We start from the raw sequence: 22,336 nt of genomic DNA, 5'->3' as shown, positions 1-22,336 counted from the left end.
GCCGGGCGTCCTCCGCCGCGTGCGCCCGGGCCTCCGACCCGGAGCCGGGGTCCGGGAGAGGGCCTCTGGGTCCGCGGCCCGCGCCATCGAAAACCGCCCTCGCCTAACACACACTCCCGTCTTCCAGACGATTGATTTTGAGGTTCCGCTTCCAGGTAACTGGAGAGAAACGGAGGCCCATACACGCTGTGTTAGCCCGCCAGGAAGCCTCCGAGATACGTCCCCACTTTTAAAAGATGGACCTCGTTAGGGTAACTTCTCTGTCCGAGCGTTTTCCCTGGTTATGCAGCGTGAGCAGAGCGAACACTCCCAGCAATTAGAATTAAGCGGCATGACTTGGCAGTGCGCGGTTAATATCAAATTTCTAACTGTGCGTTTTGCTTTGCTTTGAATCGTCTCCGTGCAGCCCATCCACGGGGTTTTAACTGCCTTTCTAACCGCAGCTGTAAAGGGCCTCTGCAACGTCAAGTCTTACATATACAGATTCGTTTCAGTTTCCAAATTGCCTCTATATGCTTACACTGGAAAATGGCACTTTAAAGTTGTCTTCCGTGTCTGAGACAGAACACTTAGGTTTGCGCTCCGGGGACCAGGCGCCAAATGCGCAGGGCTTGGAGTGTACGTGGGGAAGGATGCCCGAGGGTCTCATTTAGGAAACTTGTGTCTCTCCCACCCCCCTCATTGGAGACCGACCTCTATAAGACATAGTCTGTTAGCTGCGTTACTCCAATAAGGAGCTAGTCCTTTGGAATCTTTACTTCCCCCCCAAGACTCGTAGGCGCGTGGGCAGTTGAGATGGGCAAACCCAGGGTGGTGCCACCAAGCATTGGGAAACAGTCCCCCGCCTGTGTCCTTCTCAGGTCCCCTGTGCTGAGCCGGCGCTCTGTGATACCCAGCCCCTTGGATATTTCAGAGGAAGACAGTCGGTTTAATATATGTGATCTATAATCTATTATGCATGGTCCATTTGTACTATACATTATTTATATTATTTGTTACATATAATTATATATTACATGCTATTTAACATATAACACGTATTATATGGTTTCATCATATTATATGCTGTTTGACATATATTTAACATCTCATTCCTATATTACATTATATTACTTATTAATGTATAATATGTTTAATTATACATCATATATTGAATGCTCTATACAGTTTGGATATATATGTACATATAGATATATTCGTTATATACATGTGTGTGCAAAAGTGTTTGAAGGAGACTTTAATCTCCCCAGAAATATATATTTGATTAATGCAACATCATAAAATCCTAATGGAAAGCACTTTCACAACAGCTCTGTCGTTATGACAAATATCCTGGTGGCCAGTTTTGGCTCCAGGGAAAGGCGAGGTGGAGGTAAGTCTGATGTGAGGGACAGCAAGTCCCCCTCTGGAAAGCGGTTTTCCAAATGCTCGTTCCCTGGGGACAGAGGAGACTGTCTTCTGGACCAGACGGCTTCCTCCCTTTTCACTTGTGCTGTGGTGGCTATTTTGGTTTTTGAGAGGCTGTTTAGAGGCTCTGATGGTCCCTAAACTGATGTCATGAATTAAAAATGAATTTGGGGAGTGCAGCATATGCTCAGCTGAGGCGTCTGGGCGGGCAGCAGAGGCCCTTCCCAGGTTCTGGGCTCCAGACGCCAGACCTGCAGGCTCGGCCCTCAGTGCCGGTGCGCCCGGGGCGGGAGCAGGCGCGCCCACCGCAGGGCTCCGGGCTCTGGCAGGTCCCTGCTGCTGCTGGCTGCTGGCCGGGCCCTCTGGGCCCCGCGCTGGGAAAAAGTGTCCGGGGCTTGCACCACTTGCAGATCAGGTGCTGCCGACTAGGATCGGCTTCTCCTCTCGGTTAAGAGCTAAAACTACCAGTAGTTGTGAGCTCCCGAAAGAAGGCATGGACTGTGTGGGCCCGAGGAAAATAAAGTCGGAATCTCACGCATTTGCCCGTGTTTGCCCTTTAAAAGGGAGGAAGCGCACAAGAGATCCAGTTCATAGAGGGGAAAAGGAAAAAGGAAAAGAAAAGACAATCCAAGTCAGGTATGGACTAAGACAGCATCGGAAATGAGAAACGCCCTAACTTTACATAGCGGTGAACCAGCGGGCGGCCACTTGGAGGCCCCGGAGTCTGCCCGAGGACCTGGGGGGAGGAAACAAGGAAGGCCTAGGGAAGGGAGCAGAGGTTCAGAGACTGCCAAGGTGCCTGGTCTGTTTCTTAAAAATGACTCCCCCCCCATGGCTATCTGGTGACCATCTGGTGGAACCAAACAGTGAAAGTTGGCAAAAACAAAACCAAACAAAAACCCACCTTACCAACAGACTTGGATTTACCACTGCTCGAAAAACCCTGAGCTCTGCAAGACTGAGCCACCTCTGACCTGAGTCCAGTCCCCAATCTTGGAGAAAGGTTTTTGCAGAAGTCAAAAGCCACTGCAGAGTGCAGGTTGGGCTCCTAGGATGAACGAAGAGGGGGGTGGCGGGAGGGAGCAAGTGGGAGGAAGTCTCGGTGTTGTCAAAAATAAAACAACCGAACCCCCGCTCCCCACTTCTCCAGGGCCTGGCTACAGGGCAAGGTTTCTGACCGTGCACAGGAGGCCAAGCCTTCCAGATGAAGAGTGGATCAGAGTGCCAACCACGTGGACACAGCTCTCCCCCCAGATGGGCTTTGGCACATCTTGCACATTTTCTCCGTCCAGGTGATCCCTCTTGCCCATGCCCAATGTGGTGGAAAACTTGATTCTCATTGTATAAGCATGAGAGTTCCAGATTTCTGTCCCTTGCTCTGAGCCCTGCCGATTCTGATTTGAGGGGCATTACTCAGGGGTGCTGGGGACTAGGGAGGGTCTGTTTCATTGCTCATTTGCTGCCAGGGCATCTTGCATGAGAGACAGGCCGTTTCTATGACTGATGGCCCCTGTATGGATACTGTGCTCAGCATCTATTACCAAGTTCTGTCTCATCCAGTCCTCCCAGAAATCCACTGAAGTATTCTATCTATTCCCACTTTGCAGTTGCAAAAACTGAGACTCTGAAATAAAGGGACTCACCCAAGGTAACACACACACAAGTAGGAAATGAAGGTATCTGGATTCCACCCCAGGTCTGTCTCCAACCTGCCCTCCTTTCTCCATCTCCTATATCTCTCTGAATACTCCCCCTTCTCCCCAGTGAGGAAGCCAAGGGCCATGGTGTGAGGAAAGAGCTAACACTGTGCTCTGAGTCTTCCCAAAAGTCAACCACCACAGTAGACAGAGCCTATATCCCACCTTCTCTCCAGAGCACTTACTCCAGGTCTGGAAGGGACAAGACAGAGCTGGCCCTGGGTAGCATGCGTGGATTACAGACAGCCTGCTCACACCTTGCTTCTGCCGCCTCCCCACACACCCAGTGAGGTGGATACTGCTGTTATTACCCAGTTCGCGAGGCAGAAATGAGCTCCGCAAGGTTGAACAACGTGCTCACTGCCCAGCCAGTTCATGCATGGCCTTGGCCCTGGCCCGAGACAGCCTGTTCCAAGCCTCTCAGCTCCACACACCACATATGGGACCATTTAACCAACAGAGTCAGGCCTTGCATTCTGTTGTGAAATTGCTAGGTTGTTTTCTCTTTAAGTGTTCCCGCAAATATTATTTTGGGATTCAGACTTTCTCTTCATTTATGCCTCTCTTATACTCATTGTTTCCCTACGTGTGCACCCATTTATGTAACAGGGACATCAGGGAAACAAAACAAAGAGCCCTCCCCCCATCTGTGTTCAAACACTATTCAGAGACAGTAGTGTATAAATTTGATCTACAATTGGATATTATGCTCAATAATCATTTGCTTTATGTTTGTCCCTAAAACTCAAGTGGGGCATCAAGAATTTAAAATCGCATGTGTGTGTATGTTTACATGATATTAGTGGTATTGTTAGCCCTTGCTTTAGACAATCTTTTCTATTTGCTAAGATCCAAGGGGAAGAGTTTGAGATAGAATGAATCCTTTGGCCAAATGGTTCCATATCCTAAAGCATAATGGAGACTCGAGACAGGAAATGGCACAAGGGGGTCTCTAACCTGGAAGTGATATTCCAATTATCCGGTCTCCAGGAAGGGCCTGGCCAAGGAAAGGCTTAAGCCATGAGACACGAGGGCTCCATCTCTACCCACAGCTGAACCTCACTTCTTCACTCCCCATGCCATGGAAAAGCTTATTATCTCATTATGATAAAATTATATGCATATTTTCATACTAGACCAGAAAGTGTGAAGAAGAAAACAATCACTTGAATTTCCCCTTGCCAGCGGCCACCACTGTCCAACGTTTGGGGACGTTAACTTTTGACACCTTGGAAAAGAAAAATTAGATTATGTCTACGTGTTTTCATTATTGTTGTTCTAGTAAATAAATAAAGGAAAGAAACGTGCTACGTAGTTCTGTTTATGCGAAGGTCATAACTGGACATAGAAATCAGAATAGTGGTTGTCTCTGGCAGAGGGTTGGCTACAGAGGAAGACAAGGGAACTTTGTGGGGGCTGGAAATGTCACCTTGATTAGGGTGATGCTAACACACGTATACAGTTGCCAACACTCATTTGAACTTAAGACCTGTGGATTTTACTATCAACTTTTATACCTCAATAAAGAAAAGGAAAGTAAAGGAAGAATCTTGGGCAATTATTATAGCCAGAGACCAAGCTAGGGAGGCAAAGAAAAAAATAAATAAAGCATGTGGCGCTCAGCTAAGACAAACCACACGCAACATGCAGAGCTTTGCAGAGAGGGACACCAGGCTTGGCCCCCTGGACCAGCCTCTCCCAGCAGCCCCTTTTTGCAGGTCTGCAGTTAAATCCAAGAGGACTGGATCCTTAAAACGATGATGCAATCTTAAGGTCCTGTTAAGATCCACCATCTACGAGACTCTGTCTTCTTTGATGCTGTTAGTTCTCCACGTTTGTAGTCAGACACTGCATTTCCCGATCGGGGCGGGGGTCCATGGAGCCTGTGCCTGAATGTCCATGGGAATCTGTGCCTGAGTCAGGAAGGAGGCTAGAAGGCCTTATGTTTTGACTAGGTTATGTTCCAAACGTTTCTTTCTTAATCACTGTCAAGGACTCAGAATGTTGTCCCTCACAGTGACAATGTTAAAAATGGTCAAGGTTTCAAGTTTCCCCTCCCACCTCACCAAAATCTAGTAAATGCCTACTCATAAGATAAAGAATTTTAGGCTTGGTAGGAATATAAGGCTCCATATCTATTGTGTTGAATTATATCGGTTGTGTGCCATGACTAGCAAAATCCTCCCCCTCCCCCGGACCAAAATATATATTTATACCAGCTATCTGTCCGACACTGTGCTGTCGTTTGGGATTCAAAAATGAAAAAAAGCTCATGATATCCTCCCTAAAGCAGTTCACCTGTCTAGTGGGGGAAGACTATCTTGTAAATAAATAAGCATAGTAAGAGCTTCTGGGTGTAGTAGTAGAGGTTGTCCTAATTTAAGAAAACAGAAAAATAGAAGTGAATCCTAGTTAGCAGAAGAGAACACATTTTGATGCAAAGTGAGTTGTTGGGATAAGGAATTAGATGGAGCCCCTAGAGAGACTCTAAGGTCCTGGGGCACGTCAAAGGGCAGTGGTCCTTGACCTGATTCTGCTTCAATATGCATGTCCAGGGGCCCCCCGGGTGGCTCAGTGGGTTGAGCATCGGACCTTGGCTCAGGTCGTAATCTCATGGTTCATGAATTTGAGCACCATGTCAGGCTCTGTGCTGACAGTGCAGAGCCTGGAGCCTGCTTTGGATTCTGTGTCTCCCTCTCTGTCTGCCCCTCCCCAGCTCTGGCTCTGTCTCCCTCAAACATAAATAAAAATTCAAAAAAAAATTTTTTTTAATATATGTCTTCCTTTTTCATGGCAGAGCATGACAGTTTGACTTCTCCATCTTTTTTGGGGTTGGTTGGTTTTGACTTTCAAATTATTCGAAGAGAGAGAGTAGAGGTGGGCAATACTTAAAATTCCAAAGAGAAAAGGAAGAAGAATTTAGAAGGTATATAAACCTAGGAGAAGGATTGTCAGAAGTAGATTTGACCTGGTAGTGAGGGAGGAAAAAGCATAACCCCCAACTCTGGGGAAGGAAGAAAGGCCGTTCCCTGTTCCATCCCCTGGATGGTGAAGTTGGGTCAGGATAGCTTGGTTACCATCTCGAAAGCAGAGTGGGTTAGTGAACTGTGCCCTCAGAAGTACGGCACCACTTAAAATCACACATTTATAGTATTTGGGGATCATTTATTCACTCAAACAGTGTGCATTTACCATTTATAAGGAAATTTGCAATTGACCTGCAATTAACAAGGCTTAAAGATTTAGCAGATCAGATCCTTGCTCTTAAGGACTAGTTGGGGAACTGGATAACTATTATTTAATGTGTCCAGACAGAAAACCCCTATGTTTTTTCCTCCTGATGCTGTTCTATCAGCAAGTTGGGGGCAATAACAATGCAGGATCTACTGACATCACGCAGTTGTTCTGAGGACAGAATGTGATTAGGAAGTAAAAATGCCTTTGTAAAGTTCTGGCATTAGGCAAGCATTACTTGTTAAAATGGTTTTCAGCTATATCCTCCCCTTGCTGGTCAATTTTTCATTCAATGAATATTTATGGTGCACCTCTGCTGAGCAAGCACTGTTAGGGACACAGCAGGAAAGAAAACAGGCAACATCCCTGCTCTCATGGAGCTGACATTCCCCAGTAGGACAGTCTGCTGACATGAATTAAAAGATTCATCAGCCGCGTGAGAGAGACAGAAAGCTTAAGGCTGAAAATATATATTCACTGAACATATATATTCACTGTTTGGAATATTGAAAAATTGGAAACAGCCCATGCGTCCCTTGATGGGGAACTGGGTAAAAAATTATGTTGTTTGCATACTACAGAAAATCGGGTCACTGTTAAAAATATGGGAGGAGCTGTCTCCATGTAGTATTATGTGAAGGCCTCCAAGACCTGATAAAGGGAGCTAAAGCAAGTTCCAGAACAACACATAACATGATCCCATTAATGTTTAAAATAAACGCTTACCTGTCTGTTTTATTCACATGGTAATATATAGTTACCTGTATATATTTAAATGAGCTCTTAGAGAAAAATTCTGGAAAGCTATTCAAGTGACAACTGTGTTGCCTCAAGGGAGCGGAGGGGCACTGATGGGGGAATGATGACCATGGGCACTTCTTGCTTCCCTTGTGACAGGGAGGGTGCCTTGGTGTGGAGCTTGTGTAATTAAACAAGGTGTATGCGTGTGAGTACAACTGAGTTATGACAGTATGATTACGGATGACAATTGTTGCTCTTTTAATCTCCTTTAATGTTGCTTTAATATGTCTATAGAGAGAGATACACATACATGAGACGATGTGCCAAAACATAAAAGGTGGAATTAAAACATGGTGCCCTGGCTCCAAAATCTTGCCTCTCCCCACCTCACCTGCAGTTTATAGTGAAACCTTTTTTAAGAGCATCGTGGGATGTTGGATAAAAATCCTTGATCTCCCAGTTCTGAGGCACTTGTAATTATTTCACAGGTAAGTAGCCTCAAGGATCTTTTCGATAGATATGACTTCATTATGAGAGCATCGTGCCTCTCCCAGCAGTAATTGCGCTTTGACTGGAGCCAATGTGGGGGTTCTGGTATGTGCTGGGTGGTTCTCAATCAGGTTCCCCTGGCTCCCAACCCAAACCAAGTGAGCTGGCCTTCGCTTGGGCTAATATCTGAAAATTGGCTCATTCATTCTGTCCAAATCTCTTCCATTGCATCTCTCTCTCTCTCTCTCTCTCTCTCTCTCTCTCTCTCTCTCTCTCGGACCTTGGGCAAGTCTTCTGGGTCTCCAATGGAAGGTGATGGACTGCATAGCCTATAACATCATTTTCAGTCCTAAGCCTCTCATTTCTACTGTGGCAAGTTGTTACAACAGACCACATGTGTTCACAGGCACCTGCTGTGTGCTGAGGACAAGCAGAAACAGAGGAGCCAGGTTTTAAGGGGCTGCTCATGGCGGGGTCAAATTCTTGGGGTAGCTGAGTCCAGCGAAACAGCTAGAAAGGTGGACTCTGCAGCCTTGGCCCTAATCTCCTGCACTAGGCTGGCCTCTGCCCCTTCGGCCCTTTTGTTCTGAAGGTAGGCTGGTCGCCCCCTAGCCATGAGGGATTCCTTCAGGTCCCAGAGATTGACCCACACCCATGTTACAGTAGGGAAGGAAGAGTCTTGGGTGGGGACAGGGATAGCCTGAGGTCAGGGTGAGATCCAACAAACTGGAGTGGGAATCCAGGCCTTTACAGCCAATCTACTGACGCAGCAAGCCTCTGTTGGGCATTTTGCGGTGAGCCACACACTGTGCTACACTGCCAGAGCTCGGTGTGAATCAGTGACACTCGGGGCTTCCAGATCAAGCTCTAGTGATTAGAAGCCTTTCCCGGGCAGGATGAGACCCTCCATTGGAGAACCTTCAGGTCTGCGCCCTTCCTTGGGGCTCCCCAGGCAATCAGCCCAACCAGTCTTAGCTGCCAAGGAGCAAAAAGCTGCCAGAAGAGACTCTGTCATCCTAGGTCAGGGACTAGGAGTCAGAAGTCATCCTAGACTGTGCAGAAAGCTCCACAGTGCTCTTGGTCAAGGCCAGTTTCCAGCAAGGGGAACTTGCTTCCACGGGCTGAGGGCGGGTGGGTGCTCTCTCAGAAGAGCAGCAGCAGTGTGGCAGGAGCGGAGAATGAATGTCAAGCTGACCCAACGTCTCATTCCTTCTCCACACCTGCCAGCTGTGTGACCAGGCCCGTGGCACAACCTCCTGAGTCTCAGTTGTTTCTTCTGTAAAATGGGAATAATAACAATCCCTCTTGATTCTTAGGAGGTGATGCTGTAGATCAAATAAGGTAATGGATGGAAGAAAATCATAAAGCACTTTACAATATCAGCTGATGTTGCCAGACCCTTGGAGGCCATGCTTCTTCCTGCTTTGCCCCCTCTACCTCTGCCACCCCACTGGTTCTACTAGAACCCACAGATGCCTTCATACGATGTCCCTTTGGAGGCAAGAGGGCCAGCTGGCTCTGGCACTCGCTGGGTGGTCCCATCATTACTGCGGGGTGAAGTGCCCCACCCTGAAACTCATTAGACGGATGCCCGACAGGTGGCAGTAAGTGATGTCTTCAGGGCACATCAGGATCCCCCTGGAGGAGGGGCTCTTCTTCAGCGGGAAGAAGGAATTCTGGGGGCAGAGGAGGTCTGGGCATCAGGAGACCCAGCACCCCAGGACCTCACGTGCTGTCAACCTCGGGCAGGTCCTCTCACCTCTGTGGGCACAGCTGTCAGATGTGCAATTTTTTTTTTATTTTTAAAGTGACACCCGATCCTAAAAAATGTAAATGTCCCAGAAGAGGAAAGTCAGTGAAGGTGCCTCCCCGCCTCCACTGCCATTGCTGTAACAATTCTTCTCCATACACAAGTAGTTGTGTATGCTCTTTAAAACGTACACATAACTACTGGGATCACGAAATCCTGGGCTCTTGGACTTTCTATCACTGTATAGATAGGTTACCTCCTTCCTTTAACCAACGGCAGAGAGTTCTAGTGTCTATTGGCTATTCTGTGTCATTTCCATCAGATAAATTCCATGTCATGGATTACAGGGTCAAAGATATGTCTGCACATCCTCAATATATTGAGTGTTATCTTCCTTTTGATAGTGACGAGTGAGAATATTATTTTCTCCTAATTTGAAGCTGCTCATTAGTGAGGTTGAGTACCTTTTTTTTTTGTACGTTTGACAGCTATTTGTATTTCTTCTTCTGTAAAAATCTCGCTCATGTCTTCTGATTTTTCTATTGGAATGATGGTCTTTTTCTTATTGAAAGCAACACTTTATATGGTAAACCTCTTGATCGATTGCTTGTCCTACAATTACGTTATTTCCCTAGTTTGTCATGTGTTTATTGTGTTCGTCTCCCATACCACAGACTTAAATATTTATGCAGGTAAATTGTTAGTTTTTTCCTTTATGGATTCGGAGGTTTATCTGTTTTCAAGAATAGCTTTTCTCATTCTCAAGATCATGGAATTATTTTGGGGCGCCTGGGTGGCTCAGTTGGTTAAGTGGCCGACTTCGGCTCTGGTCATGATCTCGCAGTTCGTGGGTTCCAGCCCCGCATCGGGCTCTATGCTGATAGCTCAGAGCCTGGAGCCTGCTTCCGATTCTGTGTCTCCCTCTCTCTGCCCCTCTCCTGCTCATGCTCATCTCTCTGTCTCCCCAAAATAATAATTTTTTTAAAAGTAAAATAAACTTTTAAAAAGGATTATGGAATTGTTCATTTATATAGTTTTTTTTACAACTTTTATAATTTAAAAAAAGCATGCCTCTTCAATACATTTGGATTTTTTTTCCCCTATGAATGTGGCACAGGGTGAAACCCCACTTTTTTCCCCTGCAAATGGATCACTGATTATTCCAACACCATTGATGCTCTAACCTAGCTTTTCTCTACAAATAAGAAATCCAATTTTTATTTGTAACATACTTTTTATTCCATTAGCCTATTTTATTCTATTCTGCATTCTATTTTATTTGTTTATCTATTTGATAGTTCTACAACATTATCGTAGTGCCTAATTCTTCTGACTCTAATAATATCTTTTCAAATCCAATGGGGCAAGCCCCATCTCATTTTTCTCTTTTACAAAAGTTGTTTATGCTCATGTATCTGTCTTCCTAGATAATATTTAGAATCAACTTGCCAGTTGTTTTAATCAGAAATTTTATTGGGGCCCCTGACTGGCTCAGTCGGTAGAGCATTTGACTCTTGAGCTCAGGGTTTTGAGTTCAAGCCTCAAGTTGGGCAGAGAGCTTACTTTAAAATAGAGAAACAAAAATTTTTGAAAAAAAATTTTATTGAAGTTGCATAAAATGTATAGGCTAAGTTGGGGGAAGAACTGAAATCTTAACAATATTTAGACATCCCAAGGAGAGATACAATAATTTATTTTATTTAGATTTTCTTCAGTGTATTCAATATTTGCTTCTAAACAGGTCTTAGGTATTTCCTGCATGAATTAGTCAGTGTACTTTCAGTCTTATGGATGATTTATGCTTTGTTTTGTTCTGTTTTTGCTATAGTGAAAGAAATAATTTTCATTTTATATTTTCAACTTGCTATTACTATTATATGAGAAAACTATTTAGTTTGTGTCTGGGAATCCTTGCAAACTCTCTTATTGTTTCTATTAAGTAATCAGTTGAGTCTCTTGGATTTCCTATTTAATAACTGCTTTACTTATTACCAAAGAAAAACATGTCTATTGTAGAACATGAAAACACACAAAAACAGAGACACAAATAGTACCTGTAAAATCTATTTTAAAAAATTTTGTTAAACATTTATTTATTTTTGAGAGAGTGAGAGAGACAGAGCAGGAGCAGGGGAGGGGTGAAGAGAAAGGGAGACACAGAATCTGAAGTAGGCTCCAGGCTCTGAACTGTCAGCACAGACCCTGACACAGGGCTTGAACCTATGAACTATGAGATTATAGCCTGAGCTGAAGTCTGACGCTCAACCGACTGAGCCACCCAGGCGCCCCTGTAAAATCTACTCTTTAGAAAAAGTTACTCTTAACATTTTGATGAATGTTCCACTCCCCAAAAAAGATGCATTATATACACATATTGTATATATATTATATACACATATTGTATATATTATATACATTTATACATGTATATACCTGAAATAGTATCACAATATACATGATGTTGTACATATGTCTACTGAGCTATACAATGTATAGGTCTGAGAATTAAGTAGATACATGTATACAAAGTTGTTGAAATAGTATCATACTATTCATAATGTTTTCTAACCCACTTCTCCTTTTTCATAAACGATTACAAACCTTTTCCCACAATGTTATTATTCTATGTCATCATTTCAATGACTGCAGTAAATGTGTGAATTTATTTAAGCAACCCCAACTGCAGACATTTAGCTCATCGATTTTTTAATATTATAACTCTATAGTGAACATCTTATTACTTAAAGCTCTGTGAATATTCGCTATTATTCTTCAGGAGAACTTTCTAGGAGTGGTATTCTGGGTTCAAAGACATGCAGAAATTAAAAAAAAAAAAAGACATGCAGAAATCTAAGGCTTTGGTGACAAGTTGACAAATTGCCCTCTGGGAAGCTTATGCCAGTTTATTCTCTGACCTCTACTTTTCAATACATATTTCTTCTTCAGATTCCACTTTCTTCAGTGCACATCATACCATAGGCTTTTCTTAAGTCTTAAACTCCCTGGCAATGTCATTTTCATGATAACAGAGTGTTCTGTCAGAGTGTTAACAGCAGCTCTGTTTGGGAGCCCCCACTGCTCTGTTTCTGGGATAAACCCAAGAGTTCCCAACTTCCAGACCAAGCGGCTTCATTTGATAACAGGGAAACCACAGCTTTGGCCTCAAATTTCCAGGACCATTTTATTTTATTTATTATTTTTTAATGTTTATTTATTTTTGAGAGAGACAGACAGACAGAACATGAGCTGGGAGGGGCAGAGAGAGAGAGAAGGAGACACAGAATCAGAAGCAGGCTCCAGGCTCTGAGCTGGTCAGCAAAAGAGCCGGATGCAGGGCTCGAACTCACCAACCAAGAGATCATGACCTGAGCCAGGCCAGACGCTTAACTGCCTGAGCCACCCAGGCTCCCCCTTGGGCTTCTGTTTCCAAAAGAGAAATAAACCGGTTAACTCAGCCTCGATGTCGTTTGCTCTCTGCTGCACGAAGGTGGTCAGGGGGCTCCAGGAAATGTTAATGGTTCTAAGAGATCACTAGCTAGAAGTAGCTGAAGCCCCGTTTGTGCTTTAAATAAAAACGCCCCGTTCCCTGTCATATTTTATCAGTGAAAACCGTGTCATATTTCTCCCCTTCAGGTGTTCACTCGGCAAGAACCTAATCCAGAAACCCTTCCAAAGAGGGGGTAAGTTTCTCTGTGCAGCAAATGACTACAAGCACATCTGCATTGACAAGTCACAACTTCTATCCTTCTATGGTGTTTCTGCTCTTTTGAAAATGTTAATAAAAACTTAATGTGGAAAAAAAACAACTTTTTCCAAATATGTGTACCAATGAGCCCAAGGCAACTCATACATTCTTATAAAATAAAGTAGGTCACTCACATCAATCATGTTGTCTTAGCACATTTTTTCCAAATTAGGAATTCTCAATCCATCATACCACGTTATGGCATCTCTTTTCCAAACATTTCCTTTTAATATGCTCTTTAACATGATAAGCAAATCTAATAGAATACATTAGCGTCACTTCTCCGTGATGGAGCGTTTCCTCCTGTTGCAATTCGTGATGAGTTCAGGGAGACCGTTTTGCTAGTTCCCCCTCGAATAGCAATCACTTGTTGAAAATAGGACGGAGACCCTGAGGCTGCCAAGGCCACCCTTGAGTGTCAGTCACGGGACTCCAACCTCACCTCTCCACGTGTCCTGTGTGTAGAGAATGCAGAAGATGTGTGTGTCCCAAAGCAGCATAATAAATCCGGATTCCGGACCGGACCGGAGTGTTTACACTCTGCCCTTGGACTCAGGGCGTAGGCAGACGCATGCGCACCATCATGTATAGATCAAAAGCTTGTACTGGGCCTCGATTGAAAACCACATTGCTTGCAGAACATTTCCAGATCTCCTGGATCACGCAGAAAGGGAGGCTTCTTGGCTAAGTACGTGTACGATTGTCCAAAACCAGTTACCATCATTTCGTACGAGAAATTGGACCCTGTGGGAGGTGCGTGCTTTGGTGATGACCCACTAGAGATAAATATATTTGCAGGTTCCTGTATTTGACAACATCTACCTGGCAAAAACAGGGTATTTCTTTCTACTTGGAGCACCGGCTGGCTCCTGGACTCATGTGTTCAGTGTTAGTGCTGGAGTTTCCTGAGGGATTTTTTTATTTGGACAGAATTTTGGAATAAAATATTTGGGAAAGTTGGGGATGGGAGAGGTTTGTCGAGCGCCCAGGAATTCTGCTGTTTCGGGCTCTTGGCCTCCCAACAGGAAAGCATCTGAATGGAAAGGGGAACGTTCAGTTTGCTTTTTGGACTTTCGTCTGGACACGTAGGGTCCTATAGACATAGATTTTGGGTGATCAATCTATATGCCGCATCGCTTCTCTCTCGTGTCTTGGGGAAGGGGAGGTTATGTTTTGGATTCCGATCAGTGCGGCCTCCTGACATTGCCCCATGCCGAGCAGAGCTAAGGACACATGGCTGTGTGTGCCCAGGAAATGCCGTTGACTCACTTATCACAAAAAACGAGGCACAGCTCCTGCCCTTATGGAACATGAAGTCAGGCTTGATAGCAAGCCAAACACGATGAGGAAAAGGGAAAAACATGCCCAGGTTGTTCAGCGGAGGGAGCGATCACTGCCAGGTGGAAGTGGATGTGATTAAAGTCTGAGAAGAAGATGATCTTTGAACCAGGCCCTGACCAGTGAGTCGGCTTTGGATCCGTCAGGTGGGGAAGGGGCATTCTAGGTCAAGGGCTCCTGGAGAGTAAAGGGACAGGCCGAGCGAAAGCATGCAGGGACTGAGACGTATAACAAATAATTCAGGACCAAAGGGACGCAGGCTGCATGAAGAGAGGCATGAGAAGAAATTAAAGGAGACTGAAGCAAGTGGAAGAGGAGGCCTTGAATGCCAAGCTAAGGTGCAAAGGCTCCAGGGAGCACCCCCTCTCCCAGGCCCCAAAATCATTCTCGTCCCATCAGTGTGTTTATCCAGAATCGCAGGGTTGTTTGGGTGACAATATTTGTGTTGGTGCATTTGAACCCCCTCAATCCTCTGTCTCTTTTACACGTCTTCTGCTAGACGTCAGTAATAGCTATTGCAAATTAAACTATTCGTTTGCTGAGCTTGGGAGCCCCGTCCCGGAAGTCCGTGCTGGCCTCAAAATCGTTGCTCACAGGCGTCCAGTATTCCCCTGAGTTTCGGTGTCTTACATGAGCTGATTAAAATGTGCAGAACTTGCCTCTTTCCTTGTGGCCCATGGACCCAGAGGGGACTCTGTGATGCAAGACTTCAGGTGCTCTGGTAAATTCGTTACTTTGTTCAACAAACTTTTATTGAGCAACTACTGTGAGCCTCAACATGGCTCTATTTGCTGGAGACAAAGTGTGTAAACAAAACAGACAGGGTTCCTGCCTTCATGGGACCTACTCTCTGGAGGGAAAGAGAAAAGAGTGAACAGTCATTCCAGGGTGAGAAGGAAGCAAAGGAACAAAGTGCAGAGACCAGAGACGGGAGGGGCACACCTACAGCACAGAAGGTGGCCAGAACCGGCTAGAAGGATGAAGCCTTCGGAGGGACCAGCTATATGGGGAGCCCCCCGGGGAAGCTTGCACAAGCAGGGGACGCACCAAGTGCAAATGTGTGAAGCTAGAAGAAGCCAGTAGGCGAGGGGGTTGGGAGCAGCTAGGGCCGGAGGACTGCAGGAGCTGATCTGGGATTTGAGGTGCAATGAGGAGTTGCTGCAGGTTTTTAAGGGGGGCAGTGACCAAGCTGTGAATGTTGGGGTGCCTGCTTTACAGCCACCGCTAGCCACCATCTGCCCCCCCTCGCCGTCGCTGACTTTCTCTGCAAAGTCAAAACAAGCACTCCGAGTGCATCAGCTTTTATTTTTACAGTAATCTTTGTACCCAAACCACCGTAGCATTTTTAATAACAAACTGGCAGGGAGTCAGACATCTGTGCTTGAAAAAACCAGCGCAAGCCAAGTATTTCTAAATGTTTTATATTTACTTGTAACATTAGAATAACCATGAGGTTGCTTTTTGCATAATCGGAACCATTCTCATTAGGTTTCGACAGATCTGGTCCTTCGTGGGCTTGGGCGGTGGTTTTCATTATGGCGCTGACATGGATCTGGTGGGAGTGAATCTTTCCTTGAACGTTTGTGGGGGGATAAAGGGAAGAGGTTGAGAGAAACCGGGGCAGGCTAGGAATATAAGAACTCTGCAAAGATTACCATCAGCGTGGAATTGGGCGCCATGGAAAAAGCCCAGGCTGGGCAACCATGGACAAGTCACTTAACCTCTCTGAGCTTCTATCTACTCATAGGCAAAATGGGGAAGATAATAGGACCTATTTCACGGAGTTGCGGTGAGAGCTAATGATATAACAGAGGGAAAGGGGCCTGGCATGTCACTGTGTCCTAGCTGCCTGCCCCCAACATTAGTATCTAACACGCAAGGCCCCAAGGCTCCTCCCCTGAGCGATTTCTACCCTTTTTTTTTTCAAAGTAGGGTTGTAAGAGTTCTCTAATAAAAATACAGACTACCCAGTTAAGTTCCAACCTCAGATGAACAATAATTATTTAGGAAAAGCATGAGCCATGCACTAACTGACATACTTAGAGACAATGAGTATTTGTGGTTTATCTGAAATTAAAATGTAAGCATTTTGCCCAGAAACCCTATTCAAAAGATTTAGGAGTCCTAAGAACCTGAAGAGAGAGTGTTTTTGAGAGCCAGTCCAGTCTTGGTCCACTAACTGAGTACCTGTATCAGAGGGGGTTTAATATCCTTGACAAGACCGGGACTTTTTTAAAGAATATATTTTCATGTTTATTTATTTAGAGAGAGAGACAGACAGACAGACAGTGTGAGCAGAGTAGAGGCAGAAACAGAGAGACACACACACAGAATCCAAAGCAGGCTCCATGCTCTGAGCTGTCAGCACAGAGCCCGACATGGAGCTAGAACTCAGGAACTGTGAGATCATGACCTGAGCTGTGGTCAGATGCTTAACCGACTGAGCCACCCAGGCGCCCCAAGATTGTGACTTTTTTGCTTACCAAATCCCCACCGGCTGCCATCCGGTAGGTGCTCGATAAAGATGGATTGAATGAGCACCTGAGGGGCGCCTGGGTGGTTCAGTCAGTTGAGCGTCCGGCTTGGGCTCAGGTCATGATCTCATGGTTCGTGGGTTCGAGCCCCGCATCGGGTTCTGTGCTGACAGCTAGCTCAGAGCCTGGAGCCTGCTTTGGATTCTGTGTCTTCCTCTCTCTCTGACCCTCCCCTGCTCCTGCTGTCTCTCTCCGTCTCACAAAAATAAAATTTAAAAAAAAAAACATAAAAAAATTGAATGAGCAACTGGAAGACTCTTAAGACCCCGTTGTAAGTCAGATTTGGTAAGTATGTATGTTTTAAACATGCTTTATGGATCAGGCATCTCCTTTACCTGGAAGAGGTGAGAAACAGACCCCGACCCCTCGAGCCCTCACTGCCCCCTGCTGGAAGAGACCTGGAATCGAAAAGATGGGCAGGCTCCTTGCTCTTGCCTGCTGTCTACGCCACCCGCCACCCGCAGCCAATGCAGAGCCAGATCCGTGCAGTGACGTCTCAGCCCCGGCTCTGACCTCCTCTCCGGGGCTCTTCACAAAACAACATGGGCTGTCAGAATATTTCACACCAACTCGCTTGATACTTCATTTATATTATTAAAAAAGAAGAAAAACTTCGGTTCGGTGTCCATTCTTTTCTCCCTCTTCTTTCTGGTGACCAGGAGACATCTGGGCTGGGACTTGGGGAATGGTGGGCCTTCAGGCTGAGGGAGGTTGTCGGGGGCGGGGCGGAAGGGGAAAGTAGTCAGGTGTGGCCCCTCCCGGGCTTCCTAGGTCCACGAATGTCTGCATTCCCCAGGAAGCCCTGAGCACAGAGGATTTCCCCAGGAATCTGGGCTGGACTTGTAAAGATACGATCCCAACATCAAGAAAAAGAAACCAGCCAGTAAATTCCTAGTTAGTTCATTTTCTAAGACTTCTGAATGTGTTTTGAATTTTCTCTAAATTAAGATAATCATAAAAGGTTAAGATATTTAAACAGAGTTCCACCTGATCCAGGGCTTGATTTGTATGCTTAATTAGTTCCCGAACATATGGTTCAGAGCTTCTTATAAAAACAGGGTAATGACTCGAGGTATATTTGGGTATTAGATTGAACGTTGTTAAAGGGACATTCAGACCCATCTCAAAGGCCTTAACCTGCCCTTGATCTGTGCTGGAAGCTTTTGCTGACATCTGTTTCAAAGAGATACCAAAAAAAAAAAAAAAAACGCTTTCCAGTGGCCTCATGATAAAACAAAAATCCATACGGAGATAGATATCAGGCATTAAAATACTTAGGATTCAGCCTCGCCTGAGGAATGTGGCCCCAGAGTGTAACAGTGGGGGGCGAGGTGAGGCGGGGCTCCCGCAAAGGGCCTCTGAGAACCACTGAAAGTGCAGTGCCTGGGCTCAGTATGGAAGGAGCAGCTGGGTCACAAATGTCCCCAGGGCCCTTTGTTCTTCTGTGCGTTTCAGCCCCTGATAATAAATCAGGTGCTCCTGCGTATGGCACGCAAGTCACTTCCCAGCTCCCTTGCGCCCCCGCTTTTCCCCACTCCCTCCCAGAGAGGTGCTTTTGGAGACACCTCACCCCTCCGATAGGAGTGATGTCTTGTTCTGACTCATCCCCACCCCCTGATCTGGTTCTGTGACCAATTCCCTCTCGCCCTTGACCTGCTGTCAGTAAAGGGGAGATCTAGATGCATATTTGCTCTGTATAACAGCTTCCGGACAGGCCCCGGGCCAACTGCCCAACAGATTTCCACCCTAGGCCCTCCCTATATAGGCACTCGGGGGACCCTTCTGCTTGTGCACATTTGGGGCACGGGCTGGAAAAGGCAGCCCCAAGGAGACGCAGCTGTCTGAGGCCATACCTCGGGCTGCGCAGGCGGTGGGGCCCATCTCGCATTCAGTGCTTCTTGGCTCTGCCCAAATTCAAGCATTCATCCCTACGGTCACCTGTCCTTGTAACAGGCACCCACCAAGCACCTGTGGTGGAGGGTGGGGTTAGGGACAGGGGGTGCAAGGGGCCATGGGAAAACCAGAGCTGATTTAAGGGTAACGCTGCCCTTTAGGAGCTCACAGCCCAGGAAGGGAAGGCAGACACAGGAAGACGGGCATTACGTGCGGTCCCCTGGGTGCTGGAGAGAGGTGTGAGCAACATGATATAGGAAACCTGAGAGGAAGGGACCATTTCAGGCAGGGTAGTGACAGCAGCTTCCCAGAGGATGTGGCATTTGCCCCAGGCTCCCAAGACATACCCATTTGGAAGTGGTAACTGAGAGCAAAGAGGCATTCCTGGGGGGGAGGGGTGGCAAGAGCAAAGACCCAGAGAGAGGAAACCCCAATGGCTTGCTCTCCAAGTGCACACACCCCTCTCATTGGTCCTTCAAGCATCCTTGAGAGGTCGCTAAGGCAGGTGTAATTATTTCCATTTTATAGATAAGAGAACTAAGATGCATCGTGGTCATACACACTTCCCAGCTCAGAGGCAGTAGAGACCGGATTCAAACTCAGGCTTAAACTTTCCAGATCCACCTGAGGCTGAAAGGTTAAGGAAGGGTCAGACCACCGAAGGTCTGAAAAGCTGAGAAGGGCTGAGCAGACTGCTCCCTCCTTCTCAGTCCAGGAAGGGCGATGGGCAGGGGCTGGACAATCCTCTGGGCAGCTGGGAGCAGGGGGAGCCAGAGCAGAGAGAGGTGGAGTGCAGAAAGGGGAAGGAAGAGTGTGTGGTCCCTCAGAGGGCCTTGCATCCAACGGGGTGGGGGGGAGGGAGCCGGAGGGGCGAGGGGAATGAGGGGTCCAGGAAGGGGAGTTGCCCTTTGCTTGTGCAGAAGAGGGGACAGGAGGCTCCAAGGAGCACAGTCGCTGTGCTTCCAAAGGGCTCGCCCTGATTTCCCCAGAAGTCAGCTGGGACTGAGCTGTGTTTACAATGAGGCACCTGCTGTCACGCATATTTCATCATTTGGTCCCCATGACAACCCCAGAAAGTGGCCAGTCATCTTATCTCCATTTTACAGATGAGCAAACTGAGGCACATGGCGCTTAAGGATGGCGGCCACCCCGTGCCCCTTGAAGCCTGGACTCCCGCCTGCTCCCTATGACCTTCTCCGCTGGGTCTTATGTGCCGTTCAGGTGGTCACGAATGGGGTGTCTCTCCTCGCCCATCAAAGCACATCTGCCTAGCTGTCCTGGGGGGAGGGGGGGGCCAAACCCTGGCGGGCCTGGGCCAAGGTTACGTTTCTCCCTTGTTACCTCCCCCTGGGTCCCAAGGGGTGCAGCCACCACAGCAGAGCAGGCAGGAGGCCAGATCCAAGCAGTGATACTGAGAGGCTGCGAGTCCCTGGAGCTGGGGACCCAGCCTGGGGCTTCACAGCGGGAGACCGCACAGCCGGGCCAAGCTCCGTGGGACTGAGATCAAAGCTCAGGGCTGGCCCAGCAACGAGGAACAGAAACAAGCAGGGGTGGGACTTGTCTCGTATCATTCCTGTGGCTGCATCGCTTGGCTGGCGCTTCTTTGAAGACCTGGGACACCCCTCCCCACTTGGGGTGCAAGGCAAACACCGTTTCTCCTCCCCGGGTCCCACGTCACTGGGGGACCAGTGAAATGGGGGGTGGGAAGCTGTCTGTGAAAACCTGAGAGTTCAGTCTCGCATCCTGGCTGCTGGAACCCCTTCTCCTGGGGTTCCCTTTGATGCGCTGCCTGTTGATGGCACCCGGGATGCTGTGCCCACATCCAGGCTCCCGGTGTAGCTGCTTTCCTTTGCCTGCGTGGGCGCGGGCCCCCCATGGCTCAGTCTGTCTGTGGCTGTGGGCACAGCACCATGCACATTGCAGGCCTTCCAGAAAGCCTTGTGAGCTGCCTGTCGGGGAAACCCAACCTTTGTGTGCCCCTCGCTAGGTAAAAGCACTCAGCCAGGGCGGTCCTCAGCCTGGGAACAGCACTGGCCAGGGAGCCCATACCCAAGGCTCTACCCAGCTTTGCCACACATTTCCAAACCACATCAACTCACTTCCCCCTTGTGGCACTAAGGAAAAGCTAGCTGGTCCTAAACTTGCCACAGAGGCTCTCATCTGCCAAGCCCGGGCATACATCAATGCTTCCTCACCTGCACCTTGAAGGATGGTCAAATGTAGGGCCTCCTCAACTGGCCGCTTCTCGGTCAGGTCTTAGTCCTGATCACCTCCTCTGAGAGGCCCTCCTTGACCGCTCAGCCTACAGCAACCCTTCTACGCCCCAGGTCGTCCCTACTGTCACCTTGTTTGTTGTCTCCATCTGACCTTTTCCTTTCTGGGTGTTTTTTCCACCTGCTTATTAACTGTCTCCTCGAATAGGATAGAAGTTCCAGAACAGCCAGGGGCCTGTCTGAGCTCGCGTCTGCTGCTCCCTGCTCCGTCTTCAGGGCTCAGGGTATAGTCTGGAAGAGTAGGGACTCAGCTGATGTTTGTCGAATGAATGAATGAACCATGAGCACTTTTCCGTGTCATTAGGTATTCTTCAAAGCCATGTTTAAAATGGATACAAAACAGTTTACAGTGTGGGTGTATTAAAATATATTAAACCAATCCCAAATGTGGGACACTTACATTGTTTCTAATCAATAACTGTCATTTTTATTATTATATTTAATATTTTATTTATTTTTGGGAGAGAGCGAGCGTGAGCAAGGGAGGGTCAGAGAGAGAGGGAGACACAGAATCCGAAGGAAGCTCCAGGCTCTGAGCTAGCTGTCAGCACAGAGCCTGATGCGGGGCTTGAACCCATGAACCATGAGATCACGACCCGAGCCGAAGCCAGACTCTCACCCGACTGAGCCACCCAGGTGCCCTGATAACTGTCACTTATTAAGCACCTAGGAAAATCCATTTCATTTTTTTAAATTTTTAATATTTATTTTTGAAAGAGAGAGAGAGCATGTGCAAGCAGGGGAGGGGCAGAGAGAGAGAGGGAGACACAGAATCTGAAGCAGGCTCCAAGCTATCGGCACAGAGCCCAATGTGAGACTCGAACCCACGAACCATGAGATGATGACCTGAGCTGAAGTTGGACACTCAGCCCACTGAGCCACCCCGGTGCCCCCAATCCCTTTCATTTTCTTACCGCCTGTCTTCTGCCATAAGTACCTCAGCTCCATGGTAGCAAGTCCCCAGTGTGTCACTGTCCCCAAGGGCCTGGCACACTGCTCTGTTCAAAGGTATTTTTATTAAATAAAGTAAGGGCTTTCCTCCCACCAAGAGCACTTCCAATGATTTCACTCCTCCCTTTAGTTCTACATTTTGAAAGTTGTCTGTTTACCAAACGAATGCACTTATTGTATACTAACTGCTTTCCTATCTTATAAAGTCCGTTCTAGCCACAGTCCCGCCGTGTGGGCAGCTTCTGACGGCCACGGGAGAAACGGCGTCCCCATGTCCTGCTGAC

The 22,336-nt window shown here is 47.1% G+C and overlaps 1 long non-coding RNA gene across 3 annotated transcripts in view; it reads left to right on the top strand.

Annotated features, from left to right (window-relative positions):
- The window catches only part of LOC115273771, a 20,889-nt gene extending 7,687 nt beyond the window's left edge, over window positions 1–13,202 (top strand). The window contains exons 2-4 of one of the 3 annotated variants that reach the window (XR_003900944.1): window positions 2,558–2,699; window positions 7,374–7,567; window positions 12,952–13,202. This is a non-coding gene — a long non-coding RNA (uncharacterized LOC115273771). Of the gene's footprint in view, window positions 1–2,557; window positions 2,700–4,240; window positions 4,337–7,373; window positions 7,568–12,951 lie in introns of those variants that run through there. The other 2 variants (XR_003900938.1, XR_003900942.1) reach the window with 2 other exon arrangements.
- Window positions 13,203–22,336: the final 9,134 nt, after the last annotated feature.

Source organism: Suricata suricatta, chromosome 2 (genome assembly GCF_006229205.1).
Source record: "Suricata suricatta isolate VVHF042 chromosome 2, meerkat_22Aug2017_6uvM2_HiC, whole genome shotgun sequence".
Lineage (NCBI taxonomy): Eukaryota > Metazoa > Chordata > Mammalia > Carnivora > Herpestidae > Suricata > Suricata suricatta.
The sequence above is the reverse complement of the archived record's forward strand: the minus strand, read 5'-3'. Positions and strand labels throughout refer to the sequence as shown.